Source organism: Anneissia japonica, unplaced genomic scaffold, assembly GCF_011630105.1.
Source record: "Anneissia japonica isolate Jap-2015-1 unplaced genomic scaffold, ASM1163010v1 scaffold1511_len2985839_cov193, whole genome shotgun sequence".
Lineage (NCBI taxonomy): Eukaryota > Metazoa > Echinodermata > Crinoidea > Comatulida > Comatulidae > Anneissia > Anneissia japonica.
The window spans coordinates 2,682,909-2,688,908 of NW_022685291.1; the positions used below are offsets into that span (position 1 = coordinate 2,682,909).

The window sequence follows — 6,000 nt, forward strand, 5'->3', positions numbered from 1 at the left end:
TCACAGGAGTACACTCTTTTCCATGACAGTCAAAATAAAATGCAGAAAAATAGTACAACAATTTAAATTTTGTTTACCTTCACTTGATGCCATGTTGTCATAATACAGCTACTTTTCATTGTTGATTATTTTTATACTCCTTCATTCCTGACAAAAAATTATAACAATTCCAAAGTGTAACTAAAATTTACAAGTAAAAGCTTTTATAAAAAATGTTGTATAGTAGTAGCAATTCCAAAATTTACAGCATTTATTCTGAAAAGAAGCCTCCTCTGTAGTGTGCAAAAGTACAGGTAAAAGTATTTACCTTATATTAATTATACTAATCAATTAAATGATTTGATTCGAATATTGCACCTAGTGCTTGGTTTTTCCTGGGTTTATTTTGACGGATGTTACCAGGTATAGGCGATAATATTTTAATCTGTCGCTAATCCTATTAATTGTTTTGTAGTAGTGTAGAGAAGCACAGGGGTCCCGGCAGGTGATTGTCAGTGGTTGATAGGCAATCAGTAGGCTTCATCAGCCTGAAATAAAGTAGTAGAATAGGATTAAATTAGCATCTTACAACCTCTTCATTTTAGGACTTTTCAGTGGCAATGTACCCCTAAAAACAGAAGATGCATATGAACCAGCTTGGTCTACCTTGTCATTAAATGACAAATAAATTCTATTGGTTTATCTTATTAATCATGAGTCAATTTCATTCTTATTGGTTCCTGGCCCTGGTTAGCACATCCAGTCACTCTTTATTCCTTATCTTCGGTCAGTGGCGGTGCCCGTAGGGGGACAGGGGGCTTAAGTCCCCCACTGGACAGGTCAAGCCCCCCTCCCAATCCCATCGGACAGAGCTTTTCGGGCAGTCAGACCAAAACAAACATAAAAATAGGCCCACACCAAGTCTGAAAGTGCCATTTCAAGCCATCCACAGGTTGCTGTTCTTTAAAAAATCTCATTTGGGAAGGGGAACGCCTTTCAACCCTTTCCCTCAGCACAGGTCTACGGTTCAAGTCTCCCTGTTGGAACGGCTTAGCCCCCAGAAAATATATCCTAGAGCTGCCACTGACTTGCTTGTGGTTATCTATCACGTTTAGGTAAAAAGGATACTTCCCTTAATACTTAGACAAATAATCAATCTGTGAATCTCAATTCAAGTCAAAATAGTCCAGTTTCTTGTAACTAAACTATACTTTATACACGGATACAGTTATTAATATGTTGATTTTCAAATATTTCTGAATATTCTATGTATATAAAATATCTATAGCATTTACAAATACTTACGTTCAACTTTCTTCAGTTGTTCGCGTTGTGACGTTTTGTGTATTGCACCTGTAGTGTTTGGTTTTCCTGGTTTTATTATACCGATGTGAACTGGCATAGGGCCAATTAATGTTACAGTTTATTCAATAATATTAATCTTCCAAGTACAAACAATATGTATCGCTAATCAATCAATTCCTGGGTTTATTTGGACGGATGTTACCAGGTATAGGCGATAATATTTTAATCTGTCGCTAATCCTATTAATTGTTTTGTAATAAGTGTAGTGAAGCACAGGGATCCCAGCAGGTGACAGTGGTTGATAGGCCTAGGCTTCATCAACTACATATAGCCTAAAATAAATGGAGTGGTATTTTAAAAAGCAACCTTTTAATTTTACAACTATCGGTGGAAAAATATAAAAAACAAAAGTTGCATATATCATTATGCTGTGATACATGTATTTGCTTATCCCCCACAGTTCAATATTTTTTCACATAGATTATTTTTAGGTTCGTGTGCAAAAAAATAAAAAAGTATCTTATTATTTTGTCACCACAAAAATTGCTAGGCTAGTGTTTTTATGCCTAGCACTATGATGTGCGCCTGCGGAAAGAAAAGAAAGACACTTGCCCGATTGTCGTTTGTTGACAAGTGGTAATTAAAAAATTAGTTTCGTAAAACAAGGTTGATTAGTACATGAAGAAAGTTTTCAAATTCGAAGTTAAGTATGCTGGTTGATTTTCTTGATGAAGTGGAAGTTTTTACAGAATAATTTCAACAAGAAAGAAAAAAATAAATCAATGCCTGGAACAACCATAAAGTATTTCCAATAGGATAGTTCAATTCAATGCAATTCAGTAGGATTTAAATTGTTATGCACCTGTGATTGTGTACCTACATAAACATACTGGTAATCTATTTGTAGAAGCCTCACTAAGGTCTTGTGAAGAGGGAAATTGCTTAAACCTATATCTTCATCTATCAAACCATTTTGACACATCCAACTAAAGACCTCCAAAATTACAGTGTCATAACTACCACAGATTCTGCAGGTTCATTGAACATGGGCTCCCAAGCTCCAGTGGCCATTGATCTATGAAGGTCCTGTCCCACCCCTTATAAAAAAAATCTGATGAAGCAATGCGTAAATAAAAATCTAGATTGATAGTATTTATGTATATATAATACTGCACATTTTAATTTAAAATTGTTAAAAATAATCACTTATGCCTAGGAGTGGTTCAGGTATAATATAAAATTAACACAAAATATCGAACGGAAATTTTCCCGTTTATAAACAAAATGTTCTCACGGCACGTTACGTCTGCTCGGTTCTACCGTAGCAACAAATCAACTTGGGCGGCTCAATTCCCCCAGCTTTCCTACAATAGTTTCTTGTAGCACAGTATCTGTAAAACTCAGGCGTCTCAATTCCACCACAGCTTTCTCAGCAGTATTATCCATAAAACTCGGGCGTCTCAATTCCACCACGGTTTCCTGTAATATTTTTCATAAAACTTGGGTGGCTCAATTCCACCACAGTTTTCTTGTATATCAAGCATATTCCAGTCTACACACTTAGCCACATACTGCAGGATACTTCGCAAAACAAGGATAATTCCAATCCTTTAGGCCTATCTTTTGGCCATTCAAATCATTGGCCTCCCTTGAACTATATCACGCTCAGCCAATCTTCCTCAACTGACCTCTACACAGTCCACCCCTCACAATCATCCACAATTAGCATAAGTAATTTGCATATGCATAATTAAAATTAGCATACAAGATATCCCGGTAAAAGACAAAATGTATTATGAAAAGTATGAGCTTCAACTCCTTTAGGTCAACATATACAGTCTTTCCATATAATGGTAATAATAATAATAATAATAAAATATAATAATAATAATAATATAATCACTCTGTTAGATATACAGTCTTTCCATATAATGATGATGATAATAATAATAATAATAATAATAATAATAATAATAATAATAATAATAATAATAATAATAATAATAATCATCATTATCATCACTCTGTGACATTAAAAAAATCTTATAAATCAATGCACAGACAAATATTGATTAATAATATTTTTGTAATTTGATATTTTTATTTATACCAAAGGCTATATATAAATGAAGTCATCACTATGTATAACCTTGCACCACATTATTTACCTAACAGATTTGTCTTTAAAAATAATTGCTATGATATAAGAACTAAACCAGAATTAATATTGCCAAAACCAAAAACTGGACTGACTACAAGAAGTTTGTCATATACTGTAGACGTGAAGAACTTTGGAATGAACAATGTTAAAAATGTTTTAAGAAATTGTCTTTATTTAAAATGCATACTTGCGACATTGTAATTACACATAACAGAATGTTTGTTAACACAATTGTGGTAGTTTCTAACATAAACTACTGTATTTTTGTTTTGTGTTCCAGTTTGTAAAGTGTAATTTATACCCGATTCACACATGAAGTTAAATTTAACAAAAAGTAACAAATTGTAACCGAGCGATCTCCCGAGTTATTCCTACCGAGATAAAAAGCATTCACACGCGTCTGTAAGGTAATCTTATACACATCTTTGTTTACGGTTTATTCAATGAACCATTTTTTCCCCTACTGCGATATAGGTCTAGCCTAGGCCTAGTTGAGAACCCCTGTCACAGATGGACTGTTGAACTCACCATCACAGTAAACATTCGAAGCATTCAATACCCTTAACAACTGCTGTACTACTACTACTAAACTAGGCATAGCTTCCAACGTTTCTGTCGACTCTTTTAATACTAGTAATAGTACTAACACCAACCCGACGTTCATTTTATGTATATCTTCTTCTTCTACCATTACTAATTAACATCAATAACAAGGGTAATTCATACATCATTGAGAAAAACTAGGCCTATCTATTTCTAGTGGATCAGAATCGTATGCAGAAGGAAGAAAATTCAAAGAACCCCGTGAAACAGTAGAGATTGTTGTTGTGTTGAAATCCTTGCGCATGCGCATATCCATCCATGTTACATCTCGGAAGCTTTACCAGCCTCAGCGAGGCTAGTAAAGATTACCGAGACGCTCCGAGATTTTACAAGGATATTACACGGAGGTACTTTCACACGTGCCATAAAATGTTACTTTTGGTTACATTTTGTTACATTTGGTAAGATTTTTGTACGTGTGAATCGGGTATAAGTTAGTTTAAGATTTAAGTCTAGTTAAGATATTTGGTCGTTTAAACAATTGTTTGATTATAGTTAATTTTACGTCATTTTTTTCTGTTGATTTTCTGGTTACTTACAGGGCCTTGCAGAATAACAACTGTTTTAGTTGAGCAAGTTTCTGTGTTTTAAATAAAGCTTCCCTTTTGAAATGGTTCAAAAAGCTATCATTGAGCAGCTGTCTCATAATTTAAAGTAGGTCCCTTGACCTTAGCCCTAACAAGGTGTCCCAGTAAAGAGGTGGGTACAGTGTTTGGTATTCCCCGGCCTGTAATAAATTAAGTTAAACAAGCAGAACCTCTCCCAGTAGGGATTTAAGCAGTGATTAAATGAAGCATGAGTTATGAGTTTTTGCAAGAAGTACTGGACTGGAATGCAGCATGTAAAATAATCAATTATCATGCCCAGGTCAGTATGCCTATTTGAAACTTGTCACTTGAACGTCGATATCAATGATATTATCGTGATATATGGAATCCGCAATGAAAAGACCGTCATGTATGCATGTGTGACCTTCGGAACGTGTCTGTTGGTATTGAGTACGTTGGTATGGAGTTCGGAATAGAGAGTGCAGGGGCGGATCCAGAGATGTCCAAAAGGGGGGGCCGAAAAGGGGGCCGAAAGGGGGGGCCGATCGAGACAACAATGACCTAGGGGGTCCGGGGGCATGCCCCCGCGAAATTGTTGTGTTCTAGACGCCTGAAAATAACATTTGAGGCGTTGTGGGCTATCATTTTTTTCTTTTTCTTTCTTTTTTTCTTTTTTTACCTCCCAAAAGGGGGGGCCGGGGCCGGGCCGGCCCCCCCCTAAATCCGCCCCTGGAGTGGGAGAGCAAACTCATAAAACACATATAAGGCACCTGGAGGCAGAAATCCAATTAATGTTACAATTTATTCAATAATATTTATCTTCATATTTATCGCTAATCAATGAACTGTTTTGTAATAGTGTAGGGAAGCACAGGGATCCCAACAGGTGACAGTGGTTGATAGGCCTAGGCCTCATCAACTACATATAGCCTAAAATAAATGGAGTGGTATTTTAAAAAGCAACATGCAACCTCTTCATTTTAGAACTTTCGGTGGCAAAATATAAAAAACAGAAGGTGCATATATTATTATGCAAGTCAATCGTGTTGTCATGACTGCAGACTGCAACTTCCTGTGATACATGTAATTGCTTATTCCCCACAGTTCAATATTTTTTCACATAGTGCATGCTTGGTTTGATTATTTTTAGGTTCGTTTGCAAAAAAAAAAAACAGTACCTCATTATTTTCTAGGCTAGTGTTTTTATGCCTAGCACTTTGACGTGTGCCTGTGGAAAGAAAAGAAAGACACTTGCCCAATCGTTGTTTGTTGACAAGTGGTAATTGAAAAATTAGTTTTGTAAAACAAGGTTGATTAGAACACGAAGAAAGTTTTCAAATTCTTAAGCTTAAGCTTACTCACTGGCTACAAATTGTCAGCAGTGGCAGATTTGTGGGGGGGGGG

At 35.8% G+C, this 6,000-nt stretch overlaps 1 protein-coding gene across 1 annotated transcript in view; it reads right to left on the bottom strand.

The window, feature by feature from the left end:
- Positions 1–1,390, bottom strand: part of LOC117110781 — a 54,629-nt gene extending 53,239 nt beyond the window's left edge. The window contains exons 1-3 of the mRNA XM_033253587.1: positions 1,285–1,390; positions 308–527; positions 78–147 (exon numbers count right to left, since the gene is read on the bottom strand). The gene's annotated coding sequence lies outside the window, so the exon portion shown is untranslated. The remainder of the gene's footprint in view (positions 1–77; positions 148–307; positions 528–1,284) is intronic.
- Between the last annotated feature and the right edge of the window lie 4,610 nt (positions 1,391–6,000).